The sequence below is a fragment of the Pseudophryne corroboree genome, chromosome 5, assembly GCF_028390025.1.
Source record: "Pseudophryne corroboree isolate aPseCor3 chromosome 5, aPseCor3.hap2, whole genome shotgun sequence".
In the NCBI taxonomy this organism is placed as follows: Eukaryota; Metazoa; Chordata; class Amphibia; order Anura; family Myobatrachidae; genus Pseudophryne; species Pseudophryne corroboree.
In genome coordinates this window covers 467,910,959-467,929,929 of record NC_086448.1, presented here as the reverse complement: position 1 = coordinate 467,929,929, position 18,971 = coordinate 467,910,959, and positions in this window count along the sequence as shown.

Sequence of the window (18,971 nt, the reverse complement as noted above, 5' to 3'; positions counted from 1 at the left end):
AGGCTGCTGGCCCATCCACAAATATCCAATGAGAGCAATTTGTTCTAGTTGGTTAGAACATGAGAAAGCTCTCCTGATTCCCCATTTGCGAATTGACTCTTCTGGGTTATCAATGAACTTCTATGTATCAAGTTATGTTATGTAACAGGGTGTTTCGCAGATGTGTGGAGATCCAAAGCTCCAGTTTTTAAGTTCTGCTTTTGCTCTGCCAATCTGCACTGTATTTATAAATTATAAATAAATTATAAATAGTCTAGAAATAGAGCACAATTTATTTGGTTGTGAAACGTGCAGTCCTGAGTGTAACTTAAAATGTGCAAACTTTTATGTACATACTGTATGTTGAATGATGCATATTTTATTGGAGAACAATTTTGAAAATGTTGCTAATCTTGGTGAAACTGGCACATGTAAAAAAAATGTCAGGTTGCAAATACCCAAATAGTTTGGGCTCTTCAATGATTAGTTTGGTTTATTGTATTTGTTTTTTTAAAACTACGTTTAAGCCATTCATATTTTTGTGACGTATTACAAGGCTTAGTCTTGATTCACTGTAGCTTGTTACAGCTTGAATGTTAAATTTAATATATTTTATATTACAGTACTTTATATAAATAAAAGCAAAAGTTGTTATGGGGAAAAAAAGCTTCCAGTCAATGATATACAAATTGACTCCAGTCATTAAGTAATTAAAAGAACCCTAAACTAAATAAGTACATTTTTCATGCAAAATTTATAAAAAATATTCTTCAATGATTATTATTAGTATGACATTTAATTATAGTAAAATTTAATACAAAATTACCTTCCAGTCCACTATAGACTGATGAAGACATTAAAGCGCAGTGGAGTTTGCTGCGCTATATAAGAAACTGTGATTTGGGATTTGACTTAAGACAGACAGCCATGTGTTATGTATCTGTGCTTAGTACATCTGCAGTGAGACTGACTGTTGATTCTGAGTATCATTTGACAATGGGTCCCCCTCAGATGAATGAAGATATAAAAGATATATTCAAGAACTTTCACATATAAGTATTGATTCTGATATTGCTTATCATTCTTGAAATGCATACTGTTTTGTTATCATCATCAGAGTATATTTACTAATTGACATAGATCAAAAGTGACATAGGATTACAATTGACATAGGTCATTCCGAGTTGATTGCACGTAGCAACTTTTTTCTGCCCGTGCAATCAACTAGACGCCGCCTATGGGGGAGTGTATTTCTGCATAGCAGGCCTGCTATGCAAAAAAAGTTTCCTGCAAAAGAAGACCAGAGTAAGAGTTACTTACCCTGTGCAATTGATCCAGCAATGCAGGTCCCCGAATTGACGTCAGACATCTGCCCTCCAAACGCCTAGACACGCCGGCGTTGGACTCACCACTCCCCGAAAACGGTGAGTTGTCGCCCGGTTCTGTCTTCCTCCTGTCAATCTTCTTGCGGTTACCGCTGCTACCGCTTTCCTCGCAAACAGTGTCGCTGCCTGGCGATGACCATCGCCGGACAATGACGCGCCTGCGCAATGCGGCCGCCACGCATGAGCGGTTCCGACCCGATTGCACTGCTGCAAGGAAGCGCAGCGTGCGATCGGGTCAGAATGACCCCCATAGTCGGCAGGATTTCACTCAAAAAAATTGCACTGAAGATTGATCATTTTGGAGCAGTGTTGATATTTGGTTTGGTAAATCATTGGAACTGTATATGTTTTGACAGTGTACACAAAGGTGTTAATTGCATTGTTTAGTAAAAGTAAAAATTTGTGAAAATATGTCTAGCGGGGTAGTTAGATTGGAATGAAAAGTCCATAAATTGGTTGTGCTGCAGAAACAACTGACAGATGTATGAAGGTGCCATTTCTGCATCTCGCTTATCAACAGTGTGTTAGTTTGGTTATCCCTGACTAGACTGTAACTTAGTTAATTGATATCAGAACTGAAGATTTTTTTATTACATGCAATGGATGTCAGAGTGTTGAGGGGCTGATGCTGTTGCCCACAAATAAGAGTGTGAGATTTCACAAACTTCAGGGGTATTTGAATTACAAATCTCATCAAATACAGATTGGGGAGGTAATTGTTTCCCCATACAGGTTATCACAGACACAGCCCAAAATGTGATACAAAATTGATAGAAACGACCATGCACATTTACACTACATATATAAAGACAACAAAAAATCTAAAGGTCCATACACATTAGACGACGTCGCTCTATGAGCGACGTCATCTAATGTTTCCCCATTCTAGGCCAGCTGGTCAGCGGCCGACTGTACACACACGCGCATCGGTCGTCGCTGGCAGCATACACACTTGCCGATAGAATGAGCGACATCGTTCATTTTATCGGCAAGTGTGTATGGGCCTTAAGAAGCAATGTGATTGTGAGGTGGTAAAAGATTGTTTGAAGCAAATGGCATGTGAAACCACATTGAATGATTTAACTGTTGAGTTTCATGGTAAAAAAAATGGAAGATTGGCTAAATGTAATAGCCTCTGAGTTCTGGAGGTGTGGGAATTTTGAGTGAGTCTGCCCTTTTATTCAAAGCAGCAATCATTTACAAGGAAAAACTAGGTTGGTTTTGTCTTGTAAATGATTGCTGCTTAAAAAAAATGGCAGACTCAAACAAAAATCCTGCCCTCCAGATTTTGGAGGCTATTACATTTAGCCAGATGGGTGTAGTATGATTCGCCGGCACTTGGGATCCCGGTACCCAGCATACTGGTGCCGGGATCCTGACTGCCAGAATGTCAGCAGTGTGAATGCAAAAGAGCCCCTTGCGGGCCCGCTGAACTCACTACACTGCAGGCACGGTGGCTGCGACAACTAATCTCCCTCTTGGGGTGTCAGTGACGTGCGGTGGGGTGAGGCAGGTGAGGCAGAGCCTTTCCTGTAATACTAACATTTTTGCCAGAGTTTTGACTGCATAAAGTATATGAAAAATACAAATAATATGTTAAAAATATCTTCTTTCTATTATTGTAATCAATTTTATAGTCAAATCTCTGGAGTACAAAGTCTATGGCAGGTGAGGCAGTGCCTCACCTGCCAGTGGCGGAACAAGCGAGCGGTGGGCCCAGGTGCGAGAAAATGCTTTGGGCCCCCCCCCCCCCAACATATCCCCACACACACACATCCCATCCAAGTCCACCCCCTCACCCCTGGAGAGGATCTGGTGAGGGGGACCTGCTCAGGGCCAGAGAAATGGATACCTAGCAACAGTGCCATATGCCGTAACTAGACATTTTAGCATTGTGTGCAAGAAACGGCATCGGAGCCCCACCCCTGCATGTAAAACAGGGGCAGTGCGCGCCGTAGGCGCGCGCAAAAATACATAGTGGCGTGGCTTCGTGAGGAAGGGGTGTGGCCGCAAAATAATACCATTTCATAAAACGGTACACAGTAGTCTCCATTATTCAAATTACGTCGCACAGTAGCACCACTACACCAGGTAGAGACCCTTTTACACCTTACAGCGGACAGATTCCTCTTTTTACACATTACAGCAGACAGCGTGCACTTTTTACACATAACGGCAGACAGCGTGCCCTTTTTACACATAACGGCAGAGAGCGTCCCCCTTTTTACACATAACGGCAGAGAGCGTGCCCTTTTACACATAACGGCAGACCGCGTGCCCTTGTTACACATAGCGGCAGACAGCGTACGCTTTTTACACATAACGGCAGACAGCGTGCCCTTGTTACACATAACGGCAGACAGCGTACACTTTTTACACATAACGGCAGACCGCGTGCCCTTGTTACACATAGCGGAAGACAGCGTCCCCTTTTTACACATAACGGCAGACAGCATCCCCATTTTTACACATTGCGGCAGGCAGATTACCCCTTTGTACACATAGCGGCAGGCAGATTACCCCTTTGTACACATTGCGGCAGGCTGAGTCCCCTTTTTACACATTACGTCAGGCAGTCCCCCCTTTTTACACATTGCGGCAGCCAGATTACCCCTTTTTACACATTGCGGCAGGCTGATTCCCCCTTTTTACACATAGCGGCAGGCAGTCCCCCACTTTTACACATAGCGGCAGGCATTCCCCCCTTTTTACACATAGCGGCAGGCATTCCCCCCTTTTTACACATAGCGGCAGGCATTCCCCCCTTTTTACACATAGCGGCAGGCATTCCCCCCTTTTTACACATTGCGGCAGGCATTCCCCCCTTTTTATACATTGCGGCAGGCATTCCCCTTTTTATACATTGCGGCAGGCATTCCCCCCTTTTTATACATTGCGGCAGGCATTCCCCCCTTTTCATACATTGCGGCAGGCATTCCCCCCTTTGTATACATTGCGGCAGGCATTCCCCCCTTCTTATACATTGCGGCAGGCATTCCCCCCTTTTTACACATAGCGGCAGGCATTCCCCCCTTTTTACACATAGCGGCAGGCATTCCCCCCTTTTTATACATTGCGGCAGGCAGGCCCAAGAAAGAAAGAAAGTAAAAAAAAGAAAGAAAGAAAAAGAGAAAAAGAAAGAAAGAAGAATTATACTTACCCTCTCCGCCGGCTCAGGCTCCTCGGTGCAGCGTCTGACGATTCCCGGGCTGTAGAGAAGAAGGAGGAGGGAGGTGGTGGAGGGAGCCGCAGCAGCGCTTTGTTACTGGTGGAGGCGCTGCTGCTGCTGCTCCTCTGCTTCCCTATAGGCTGTTCTCGGAAGACAGCCTATAGGGAAGCAGAGGGGCAGCAGCAGCAGCGCCTCCACCAGTAACAAAGCGCTGCTGCGGCTCCCTCCTCCGGCTCCCTCCTCCTTCCCCCGTCCATGCCGCTGGCCCGCTGCTCCTCTCCTCTCAGGGCGGCTGTGCGCTGCGGGCAGCGGTTGCCTGCAGCGCACAGCGGCATGTAATGAGTCAGTTTGACTCATTACATGCTTGGGCCCCTGGACAGAGGCGGGCCCCAGTGCAGTGCACTGCCTGCACTGCCGGTAGTTCCGCCTCTGTCACCTGCTTATCTTTTCCGCCCATCTCTGATCAAAACTCACCACATTTATAGGAGTTTATATACTGCTGCACCTGTGTATAATGCCCACATCAACCATTATTGTGTGTAAATCTGGCTCTGGTACTAACCAGTCCCTCATGAGAAATTTACCTCACCGCACACGTCTCTGGTTGTCGGTATACCAGCGGTCGGGATTCCGGCACCAGTATGCTGAGCGCCGGGTTCCCGACAGCTAGTATATCAAGTGCCACCCAGCCAGATGTATATCATGAGCAGACATTCAATGCAAACTGGTTACCTGATAATTTTATACCAGATAATGACACAGAGGTTGGGAGATAAACGTTGAACAAGGGGGTTGGTAACACACCAATAAAGATTTACGATGTTGGTCACACACAATGATGTGGGGATTATTTTGGTCAGAGCACCGGCGTAACTACCATAGGTGCAGGGGATGCAGCTGCTATAGGGCCCATGCAGTCACAGGGGCCCGAGCCTGCCACTCCCCCTACACCAAGTCAGTCAGCTGCAGCACTACAATGATTCTCTTCCTCTGCGTGCAGCCCTGCATGTGTGTAGAAGAGCGCTGAGAGCAGGCAGAGTTGCTACAGTACTGGCAGCCGTCACAAGGGGCAGCAGTGATACCAGAGCCGAGCAACAGCCGGAGAGGATGGGGGCAACCAGCTCCATTTACCACCGCTACCTGGTGTCTGGCTGCTGTGCGCCGCGCACCTCCTCTCCCGGGACCTGCAGCAGCAGCAGCACCTCCATACCATGTGGGGTCCCAGGCCATGACGCCAAGTCAGAGCCTAGTGCAGTAGCTGCAGGAGGATGGTGACAAGGAGCATCTGTACAAGCTGTGACTGCTCTGCTTCACCAAGGTGAGCACCTGTACATGTATATACACTACAAACCTGGGGGACCACGGGGGCCACACCTGTATACCAACACCTGGGGGGCACATACACATGGAAGATGGGGGGCCACACTTACACACACATCTGGGGGTCACACCTGTACACACACCTGGGGGGTGGGAGTTACATCTGCACATACACACACCTGGGATACACACCTTTGTACACACACCTGGGGGCCTCAGAGCCACACACACACACACGTGCGTGCGTGCGTGCGTGCGTGCGTGCGTGCGTGTGTGTGTGTGTGTGTGTGTGTGTGTGTGTGTGTGTGTGTGGCATGAGGGCAGCACTCTGGATGACTTAAATAATGACTATTAGTCCTTGGTATTTGCAAACATTTCAAAATCATTTACTAAAGTACTTTCGTCGGGATCCTGATGAAGGAACTTTAGTAATCGTTTCTGAATTGTTGACAAATACTGAGGACTAAGAGTCAATGATGGGGGGGCTCTCTCAAAATTTTGTTATGGGGCCCACAAAGGACTTGTTACGCCCCTGGTTCAGAGTTTGTGTTTGGTACGGAAATTCGAACCCCAATGTATTTCCTGACAAAAAAAATCAGTAGATTTTGAAACAGCTGAAAGACGCACAGTTACAAATGGCAACCACAAATATACTTGTGGACTTGTCAAGTTTAAACTATGTCAGAGATAAACAGAACTGTCTGAATTGTATTTCTCTACGGGCACAGCTCAACAGTGGGATGAGCCCTTTGAAGATGGGCAAAATATTGTTTCTGCTGCGGGGTACACTGGGCTCCACAAGGAATGGACAATGGGGTGTAGAGTAGGATCTTGGTACGAGGCACCAACAGGCTTAAAGCTTTGACTGTTCCCAGAATGCATAGCGCCACCTCCTATATCACCCCACCTCCCTGCACAGGATCTCAGTTTTGTAGTTGGTGCTGCAGTAGCAGGCACTTAACAGAGGGGCTGCTCCAGACAGCCCTAAGAAGAGCTTTTTTTCTGAGGAAAAAAGTGAAGACTTCAAGGGCAGCAGCAGTGTTACATGTCAGTGGACATTCACGACTGCAGCTCCGGCTCTCCCCAGCGGCGCTGTACACTCCCGAGCCCTGGTTGCCGGGTATCTACAGCAGGAGGCTCCGGTTTTCTTCTTGTCAGGCACACACGACGGGGGCTCTCCAGGATCGCGTGGCCGCGCTTCAGGAGGTGGTAAGTGGGTCGCGCTTGCGGGACCCGGTCTTTATCGCGATCCGGCGCTGTCAGTGGGAGGTGGGCCGCGCGCGCTGGCGGTGGACACTGTGGCAGTACAGGCGATCCCACTAGATCACCAGGGCATGGGACAGGTCAGGTTTTCTCTATAAACCGTTTTATTTGAGCCCGCAGTACCCCGTGGTTTTGCCAGCAGGGGGATAGAGCTTGGACCTGAAGCCCCTCCCCCAGCCCCAGGGCGACATTTTCTGCAAATGTTCCCGCCCTGGAGCTGCATATCTGTCTCTCCCTCACTCCCTAGCAGTGTCTGCTGAGCCATTATCCCTCAGCTCACTGTTCCTGGGAATGCTTGGGCAAATCCTCCTATGTAAAGCCGCCTGGTTGTCAGTGCTGTGACTTTACAAGACACTTAAGTATTCTACCTGCCTTTTTTAGTCAGTGTTAGTTAAGAAAAAGTGCACTTAGTCAGGGTTTCCTAGTACAATTACCCTGTGATATACATCCAGTTCTTACTGTGTACTGTTATATCTATTGTTATATAGCTGTGTAAGCTAGTCCAGTGCAGTATTATTGTTAGTAATAACCTCTGCATTGTACAGACTGTGACTATTTGTGTGTGCATTTGATAGCTGAGTGGTGTCCATTTTGTGTCTTTCACTCAACCTGCTATCCCTATATTCTATAACCTGAGGGGGCTTGGTGCGTCAGGTTTTATCTAATATAGGATTTTCACAAAGATATACTGTATTATGTATTTTTCTCTGTGATTTAGTCACCATATCTCTCCTTTATCTCTGCTGGTGCTGACTACACTGCGCAGGGGTTTGGGCTAGAGGTATTGTGCTGCTGACAAATTGTACTGTGTAACCTGATACTGCAAGTTATATCATGTCTGCTTCTGAGGGTAATGGTTCTGGGACTGAACACACTGCCGGTGTTGCTGAAGCCGCAGATACCTATGAGGAGAATAGAGCAGCTTTGGGCTCTGGTTCTGGGGGCTCCTTGCCCCCCAGTGGGACGGTGGCAACGGGGGCAAATAATGACCACTGTGGGCCGCTTTTTCCACGCTTCTGCATATGCTAGTTCATAAACTAACACCCCCTATGGGACCCCCAATGCCGGTGCAACCGTTTGTGGTCCCTGCAGCTAACCCGCCGTGGGCGGACGATTTATCTGCTCAAATAAAGAAGTTGAACCAGTCCCTGACTACTAAAAAGTCTGACCGTCGCTCGCCTACGTCCAAGGGGTCGTCTAAGCGAGCGCTTGTCTCCTCACAATCCACTGCTGTCACTGACACCTCATCGGATGAAGACGGCACTTACACTGACCCCACAGGTTCTGACTCAGATACGGCTGATGGGGAGGGTGGTTCACATGTGGATGTTCCTGATCTTTTGGAGGCTATTAAGTTAATTTTACAGATTACGGATGATCCCGAGCCATCCGTTCCCCCTAAGAAACCAGATAGGTTCAAGCGTCAGAAGGTGATTAAACAAGTTTTACCTCACTCTGACCATCTAATTGATATACGTCAGGAACCCTGGGAAAACCCGGGTACGAAGTTTGTGCCTCAAAGGAAGATGCTGGCTCGCTATCCCCTCGCGCCGGAGCTGTCTAAGAATTGGGAAACGCCTCCTCCAGTGGACTCACATGTGGCTAGGATGGTGGTTTCCTCAGCTCTACCAGTCACCATCGTCACATCTCTAAAAGAGCCTACGGATAAACGTGTGGAGGGTTGTCTGAAAGCGATTTACACCCTCACGGGTGCTGCACAAAGGCCCACTATTGCAGCTACTTGGGCTGCAGAGGCCATTGAAGCATGGGCCTTGGAGTTAGATGCTGAAATCTACTCTGACCATGCTAGACAATGCTTGTCTTATATTGTCACAGCTTCTCGTTATATTAAAGAGGCGGCTTCTGATGCCAGTATCCTGGCAGCCAAGGCCTCTACTACGTCAGTCCTGGCTCGCCGGATATTGTGGCTGAGATCCTAGTCTGTGGATCTGGACTCTAAAAAAACCCTGGAGGTACTCCCTTTTAAGGGAGATATTCTGTTTGGGGAGGATTTAAATAAGATAGTGGCTGACTTGGCTACTACCAAAACTGCCAGTCTGCCAAGTACTGCTCCTTCTGTGTCGAAGGCTAAAGGTACTTCCTTTCGCCCCTTTCGTCCTTCAGGTGAAGCAAAAGGTCAGGCGTACAACAAGCAGGCCCGCACTTCCAAACCTGGTAAGCCCAAGCCCAAAAGAGCCTGGGCGGCCCGTCAGCCAGCTTCCAAGACAGATAAGCCTGCCGCATGATGGGGTGGGCCTCCCTCTGGGGGATCCCTGGGTGGGGGGGCCGGCTTCTAGGGTATACCCATTAATGGTTGAAGACCACTTCAGATGCCTGGGTACAGGAAGTCGTCACTCGAGGTTACGCCATAGCCTTCAAAAACCGACCCCCTCATCAATTTTGCCAGACAGATGTCCCATTGGACAAGACAAAGGTAAACACTCTACATTCGGTGGTACAGACCCTCCTGCATACAGGAGTCGTAGTACAGGTGCCTCTTGCACAGAGGGGCCGGGGGTACTATTCTCCGCTGTTTCTAGTCCCGAAACCGAATGGGTCCTCCCAGACCATTCTCAACCTCAAGGCATTGAACAGGTTTGTGAAGATTTCCAAGTTCCGTATGGAAACCCTCATCAACTGGAAGAAGTCATCCCTGATCCCTGCTCAGAGCATGGTGCATCTGGGAGCACTATTGGACACTCACAACCAGCGGTTGTTCCTGTCTCAGGAGAAAGTAATGAAACTTCAGGACAGGATTCGTTGCTTCCTATCTTGTCCGCAAGTGTCGATACATTCGGCGATGCAGGTGCTGGGCCTCATGGTGTCAGCATCCGACATGGTGGAGTACGCTCAATTTCACTCTCGCCCTCTCCAGAGCCAAATGGGATGGCCTGCCTCACCGGATCAGGTCTCAAATGATCTCATTGACTCCTGAGGTCCGTCTGTCGCTGCTCTGGTGGCTCCGGGACCAACAACTGTGCAGGGGCCGTCCGTTCTGGATATCCAACTGGGTCCTGTTGACGACAGATGCCAATCATAGAGGTTGGGGCGCGGTGCTGGAGCAACACTCCCTTCAGGGGCGGTGGACCAAGGAGGAGTCCCTCCTCTCGATCAATATTCTGGAGCTGCGGGCGGTCTTCAATGCTTTGAACCTAGCCCAGCATTTAATTCAGAACCGTCCTGTTCAAGTACAGTCGGACAACACCACCACAGTGGCTTACATAAATCATCAAGGCGGCACTCGAAGCCGCCTGGCAATGAAGGAAGTCTCACGGATTCTACAGTGGGCAGAACACCATCTACCGGCCATATCGGCAATATTCATTCTGGGAGTCCTGAATTGGGAAGCGGACTTTCTCAGTCGTCAGGACGTGCATGCCGGCGAGTGGGGCCTCCATCCAGAAGTGTTTCAACTCCTAGTGGAAAGGTGGGGCCTTCCAGACGTAGATCTGATGGCGTCTCGACACAATCACAAGGTTCCGGTCTTCGGAGCAAGGACAAGGGATCCTCAAGCAGCATTCGTGGATGCGCTGGCGGTACCGCGGGGGTTTCGGCTGCCGTACATGTTCCCTCCGGTGTCACTCCTGCCCAGGGTAATTCGGAAGTTCAAGCAAGAAAAAGGAATTCTGCTTCTCATAGCTCCAGCGTGGCCCAGACGGCACTGGTTCTCAGACCTGCAAGGCCTATCGTCAGAGCATCCAATTCTACTTCCACAACACCCAGACCTCCTCGTTCAGGGCCCCTGTATCTACCAGGACCTAGCCCGGCTGTCTTTGATGGCGTGGCTCTTGAAGCTTCCGTCTTAAGGGCTAAAGGGTTTTCTGAGGCGGTCATTCAAACTATGTTGCGGGCCCGGAAACCGGCTTCAGCTCGGATTTACTATAGGGTCTGGCATTCTTACTTTGTTTGGTGCGCATCTAACGATTATGACACTTCCAAGTTTAGTATAGCCAAGTTGTTGGCTTTTCTTCAGCAGGGCCTGGACTTAGGCCTGCGTCTGGCCTCCCTCAAGGTTCAAATATCTGCCTTGTCGGTGTGGTTTCAGAGAAAAGTTGCGACCTTACCTGATGTGCATACCTTTACTCGGGGCTTGTTGCATATCCAACCTCCCTTTGTCCCGCCTGTGGCTCCTTGGGACTTCTCTGTGGTTTTGGAGGCATTACAAGAGTCTCCGTTTGAACCTCTTGGTTCAGCTGACCTTAAGTGGCTTTCCCTTAAGGTGGTGTTTCTGCTGGCTATTGCTTCAGCTAGAAGAGTGTCGGATTTGGGTGCCTTTTCCTGTAGTTCCCCATATTTCACCGTGACCAAGTGGTTCTTAGGACTCATCCCGGCTATCTACCTAAGGTGGTTTCTTCGTTCCACCTTAATCAGGAGATTGTAGTTCCGGCACTTGTTTCTCCTGATCTGTCTCCCAAAGAGCAGTCTTTGGATGTGGTACGGGCTCTCCGTATCTATGTGAAGAGAACTGCTCCTCTTTTTGTTGTGTTTGGGTTTCACAAACGTGGCTGGCCTGCTCACAAGCAAACTCTGGCCAGATGGATTAGAATGGTGATTGCACATGCTTATGTGAAGGCTGGTCTCTCTGCTCCTGATCACATTAAGGCCCATTCTACTCGGTCTGTTGGACCTTCTTGGGCATCCCAACATGGTGCGACCCTTGAACAATTGTGCAAGGTGGCTACGTGGTCCTCTGTGAACACGTTCATAAGGTTCTATGCATTCGATACTGCCGCTTCCCAGGATGCTTCCTTTGGACGCCGGGTTCTTGTGCTCGCTACAGTGCGTCCCCTCCCATAAGGAACTGCTTTAGGACATCCCCATTGTCCATTCCTTGTGGAGCCCAGTGTACCCCGCAGCAGAAAACGAGTTTTATGGTAAGAACTTACCTATGTTAAAACTCTTTCTGCGAGGTACACTGGGCTCCACAAGACGCCCACCCTGACGCACTTAGCTTCTTTGGGTTGGTATGGCATTAGCCACTGACACATCTCCTGTCGTGAGAATGCGGTGTTGTGGCTACTAACCATTGTCGTCTATTTTCCTGCTACTGCATTGGACTGGTTAACTAAAAACTGAGATCCTGTGCAGGGAGGCGGGGTGATATAGAAGGCGGCGCTATGCATTCTGGGAACAGTCAAAGCTTTGAGCCTGTTGGTGCCTCGGATCAAGATCCTACTCTACACCCCATTGTCCATTCCTTGTGGTGCCCAGTGTACCTCGCAGAAAGAGTTTTAACAAAGGTAAATTCTTACCATAAAACTCATTTTTTTGGATAGTTTTTTTGACACATTTACATATGAAGATCAAGTGTTGATTGCTGCTCCAGTGCTGCAGCGACCTATTCAGACTTGAAGACTTCAAACAGGAGTCATAGCAATGACAATAGACCCAGTAAATCTTTGCTGTGAAAACTGGACAATTGTCAAGCCTATATGGACTGTTGCTGTCACTTGGATCGCACGCATACATAAGAACTGAGTGCAAAACATGGTGTGCACTGCAAGTCACCACCGAGACAGCACTGACGATGCAGGATGATGGGTTCAAGTACAGAAGCTGTTGTCAAGCCATGAAAGAGTTGAAGCTTTATTCCAGCAAGCTAAAATAAGAGGCATTGTCTGTATACAAACCATTGTTGATATTACAGTGAACTGTCATGTTTGCAAGCCGGTGACAATGTGTACTTTCTTGCCTGACACTGATAAAGGCCTGCACAAGTATGGCAATTTGAATTCATTGTTTGCTCCCAAGAAGATGGAAAAAGAGTGCTCAACTGAACAGTTACAGAACACTATCATTCAGAGGTGAAGTTGTGTCAAGCTTAATGATACAAGATAAGAGACTATTCTGAATCTGTGAAACACTTCAAGACTTATTATGGGATGTCCAAGTATATTCGAGCAGACAGACATCCATTTACCAAAACAATATGGAGTATATTGGATTTTCTATGATTCATTTCATTCACAAAGTTGACTTCAGTATGATTGAAGAAACGGATATGTTGTTTAGAAAATGGGAATTTATATATATATATATATATTTATATAGATATAGATATATATACAGCCACGTGCTCTCCCTGTACTTCAGCTACTGGTCCCATTGACCTCACAATCCATGCGTATATACCTCTCCAGGTGCGGCACTCATGGACTCAATGATTAATTACTCAGTCAGGCATGTATCATTACGTTTCAGTGCCTCTTCAATAACTTAACGACACTTTCATCATATGTAAGTAATGTCGTAGCTTGTGTATATGTTTCCATGTGCTGCAGTGGGGATTGTTGTGGAAGTCCTTAATTAATTATACTGATTGAATAGTTGATTGCTTCTTTCTGAATAATTTGGGTGCAGATAAATACTGGCTTTGCTGACATTGTGAGCTAGGCAGTCCCGGAGGAAGGTGGCAGATACCACCAAAATGATTTCATTGACTGATGTTTCCCTAAAACGATAGCTTGAAGGAATGGGTGAATATACTTATACCCAGATGATTGGCTGCATCTTTTTGTGATACTATGAATAATATGTCAAAGCATTGCTTCTTTATATGGAATTAAATATGGACTTTGATTTATATATATATATATATATATATATATATATATATACAGTATACAAATGCCACAGGTCTGGCACTCCTTAAATCAATAAATACTTAGATGTTTGCCCGCGTATATAGAATCCAAATACTCCTCCAAAACAGCAGCACTCCAAGCCCATAAAGATCACACGTTGAAGCCACTATGTAGTTAACGTTTCAATGCCATGTTAATTGTGGCAACCCGATGAAAATGCCACAATAAACATGGCATTGAAACGTTGACTACATACTGGCTGCAACATATGATCTTTATGGGTTTGGAACATGGCCGCAACTGGGAAGGGAGGGACGCTAGTGGGGCATGTGACCCGGTTGCTGGATCAGAGGGGCTGCCAGGACAGTCACTTTAACCCCCTAATAACCCCCTGTGGCTGAGGGTGTAAGGAGCTGGATGCACTGCAATGAATAAACTGACATTTTGTAGAGCCCAATAGGAGGGACTTCTGAGGAAATGGCCCCACTCCAGTGTCTGAGAAACGCGTCAAGCACTGCCGTACATTGAGCACAGCCTCATCCTCTCTGATGCTAGCAGTTGTCAGCTCAGCTCCCGTTATTTCTGACCACTGCTCCGAACTGTCTGGTTGCCGCCAGAAGCATTAGGAGGAGAGACCGCACGGACTGTCTACAACTGAGACTGGGGTAAGCAATGTCCATGCTTATAAGACCGTTGATTGTCAGTGGACCTCAGCAGGATTGAGAGCATACATTACGATTTTGCCCTGCACCAAGCCACCCCAATTTTGCCTCATATTAATGGTCTTAACTTACCAGTGATCTATTATGGAGCATAATATGTTTTACAACTGACTGAGCATATCAACATTAAACAGGAAACTTTCTGCTGACAATTTATTTACAATAAGTTATTTATCTTATATAAATTAGCTACTGTTGTATGGAACTGTAGTATCCGGAGTCAAGAAAAGACTCCAGTAACTGTTGTTACAAAGTATAAAAAGGAGAATTTCATAATTTGGATACAAACTGTTCCTTCCTTAGTTACAAAAAGGATTCAATCGATTTATTTCCAGCTCTGGGTCTGCAGTTTGTACAATACAATGGCTCCAAAGAGAGCATGTTTTTATATTATTGTATATTGTTCTATATTATGTATTTTTTTTACTTTCTTTTTTTTAATGTTTAGTGTATTTATGAGAATTTATTTAATTTATGTGTTAAATTGTGAATTGCTTGATACTATTATGGACAGCGCTTCCCTTTTTCCTTCTTTTCTAAACTGAAAGTAAAATACAGCCCTTGCAAGGGCTGCTGGGAACTGTAGTTTAAGTTCAGTTTCTTCACTGCAGTACATCCAGCTCCTTGGAACCAAAGCCACAGAAGAAGGTGGTGTTTGGGGGAGCCAGATTAAGAGGGATCAAAGGGGGCAAGTTACCACAGCCCCCAAGTCATCAGCCACAGTACAGCCGGAGGTGCAGTCCAAAATGGGGGCGTGGCTACAAGGCACTGCACTGTCAGTCAAGCCCAGCCAGCCAGCCAGCATGGAAAAGAGGAGAGGAGGAGAGTGGAGACATCACTATCCAGCATCACACTGACTCTGCCTAAATGGTGAGTGTGACTCAGGGAAGGGGCACTGTATGTACTTTTGTGTGTGATAATTCTCTTTCCATCACCCCTCTCTCCCATCTCTCTCTCCCTCTCTATATATATATTAATTATTAATTTGTATTTGTATTATTAGTTTTTTTAATGTATATAGTGATTTTTTTTTTGTTTATTTACTTTGGGGAGGGAGGTGCCAAAATGATTACCTTGCTCCGGGCGCAAAAAATCCTAGTTTCGGCCCTGCTTCAAGGGCCACTGTTTTGGAAGAGTGTATATATATATATATATATATATATATATATATTGGGGTTTAGAGCAGGATGTATACATACGTATATGCTATGTTATTCGGAAAGTCATAACTTTTTGCCACATCTGGAACACAAACACATACATTTATGTAAGATTGTTTTGAAGAAATGTTTAGTACTGTTGTAAAATACTATATAGAGACAGGTAGAAGAGCAGTAGAATACGGAAGTGTTTATTTTGTTTTTATCTAATGGTTTATCTCACACTGCTTAATTTTCTAAAGCCAACAGGCTGATTTCTATTACTGTGGTTGGAGATGACAGAACTCCACCGGAGGAATGCCTGAGATGATGATGGCTAGGGAGTGGTTTCACAAGAGAGAATGAATTCAGGAAGACAAGAGAGTTGCACAAGACTGATGGCACAGCAATTACAATTATAGTATAAGATTTGAAAGACATACTGTAAGGGGTCATTCAGACCTGGATACAGCCATGCATTCAAATGCAGCAGCCATATACAGAGGGTCTGGGCACACGCAGCGGCTATAGAGCACATGCGCAACTGCATTTTGGAAGGATGTGAGCACATAGCGATTGACAGCGGCGAGCGTTCGGGGGCGACGTTGCAGGGCCGTGGTGGGCAAAATGGGAGCATGATGGTAGCATTTTTGGGGCGGCTGCATGGCGTCACATGCAGCTGCTCCGAGACAAAAATGTGGCATCAGACCGCCTGCTAGCACAGACAGGCTGCGCTAGTAGGGGTCAACTTTAAATCAATGCATTCGCAATTACAGCAGCCCCCAGCAAGTAAGTAGATAGATGCAGATCTTGCTGCGGAAGCAAGATCTGCGTCCATCTCTGAATAACCCCCATATTCAAGAACTTTCACACATAAATTGAGTATTGATTCTAATATTGCTTATCATTTTTGAATTGCATAGTGTTTTGTTAACATCATTTAAATGCAAAAACATTTACATAGCCTGGTAATAATAATTAAGCAATGATATAATTGATTATTATTATTATTATTATTATTATTATTATTATTATTATTATTATGTGAGTATTTATAGGTTAAGCTGCAAAGGAGAAATGTGCTTGTGGTCTCATATATAAACACCTTTAGAATAGGTGTAGTACAAAAAAATCAGCTAGGTTCCTCTGCTCTAATAATAGAGAGGGTAGGTATGAAATCATAAACTCATTTAAAGTACCTATATATTTTTTAACTTATAGGAAATTATACACATATAATTATTAAATTATACGCATATTAAATTATACACATATAATTTCCATAAACACAAGTGCACATTCACAAATACATTTGTTATAAATTAAACTGCAAAAAACATCAGGAATATACTCAATCAGATTGTTAAAGAAGGTGAACCTATAACATCCTACAGCAGCAGATGATGAAGAAATGTTTTCTGTGTCCACACCTACAGTATATCAAAGCAATCTCAGGTAAAATAATATCCTGTTTACTCCAGGTGTTTATATCTCACAGTCTGTACCTATGCTTTCAATCATTGAATTATTTTGCCTATTTATCTTCCCATATTTGTGTGAGCACAAGGCATATAAAGTTATTAGAATGTCTCCACTGAGGGAGATCCAGATATTCCCCTCCCTGTCTGGCTCAGTCCGTGTCCTGCATCAGCTGCCGTTTAGTCTGAGCCTCAATCTCAATGCCGTTTAGTACTCAATTCAGCGCTGTACAGTTGTCCATCTTAATAGGAGTTCCACAATTGGGACAGACAAGTTGACCAGGGGGTACAATGAGTCCAGAACTCTGACCAGAACTCTGATATGTTTCGCGCCACAGTTGGGGGCTTTATCAAAGAGTGACAAGCATCTCCACAGGGACCCTTTTTAAAGCAACAGGGTTTCATTTGTATTCCTGATGTTGTTTGCAGGTTCATTTATAGCAAATGTACTTGTGAATGTGCACTTGTGTTTACAGAAATTATATGTGTATTCTAACTCTATTATTATAATTTTGTTTGAACGGTCAACTCATTCAGAAAAAATAATAATAATAAAACAAATATATATATATATATATATATATATATATATATATATATACAAATGATATCTCTGTGGAGCGCACTTCTTTAACGTATTATATGAGGCCACGCCCCCTTGCACCCGGCAAGGGGGCGTGGCCTCATATAAATGGGTGTGGCCTCATTTAAATGGTCATGGCCTCATCTGAAAAGACTACCTCACAATCCAGTTTTTGACCCTGCTCTAACAGATCACGACCACCACATGTACAAAAATTTCTACCATATTAAGCCCCACACAGTAATGCCCCCTGCACCATATTATGCCACACACCGCAATGCCCTTGATACATTAAATCCCCACACTACGGCAGGCAAGAGTCCCCATTTCACACATTACGGCAGGTGTCCCCATTTTACACATTGAGAGAGAGAGAGAGAGAATACTTACAGAGGCAATTACCGCTCTTTGGCCCGCCTCACCAGTCACTCCTCGTGCCGGCCTTTTCCTCTTCCTAACTTGGATCCCCCTCTGTACTCCGCTCGGGGGGGGGGGGGGGTTCGCGGAGTGACGGGGTTGCGTCGTAACGTAACGGCGCAACCGCGTCATTCCATGAAACTCCGCCCCCCGACCGGGTTACTCGGGGAGAAATAGGAGGGGGAAGCAGGGAGCCACAGTTAGTGCCGCGGCGGGCGCCCAGTGCAGTTGCACTGCTCGCCTGCCCCAAGAAACGGCCCTGATGTCTGCATACATGGGAATCCAAACGTAGAATGAATGCTGAGCTCCCAGGCTCACTATTTAAGCTCCCCAACTGATTACCTCACTTCTATCTATGTTGAAAAAATTATAAATATGTGAAAATTTCATTATACATAATAACCTAAATTGGATTTCTTCCAAATAGGTATAATAATTGGTTTGATCAAAAGATCACTTTCTATAACCTCTTAAGAAGGAAACATCTCCTCAAATTTTGAGAGCATTTTCAATAAGAGAAAAAAATGTTGTTTAGAAGTATTCTGCATTATATATATATATATATATATATATATATATATATATATATATATAGTAATTAACCAACTAATTATGGAGTCGTTCAATAGACAACCATTATTGTAATACAGATTATGAGTTTTTATTGTTATAATGCAAATAACTGTTTAAAGAAATAGTTATATATAACAAGTGTCAAGAATGTATTAAGGATATACACAAATACCATTCTTGAATCATAGACTATCTGGACAATAGAAATATAATAACTGTTTTCAATGTGCATATTTTTCTCCTCATTATTGTTCCTTTTTTATTTTTTATTTATGTTTTATTTTCCAATGTGATTTTGAACTACATTGTCTTAACAATAAAAACGTAAAAACGTGGGGTTTTTTTTAAATATGGGTGTC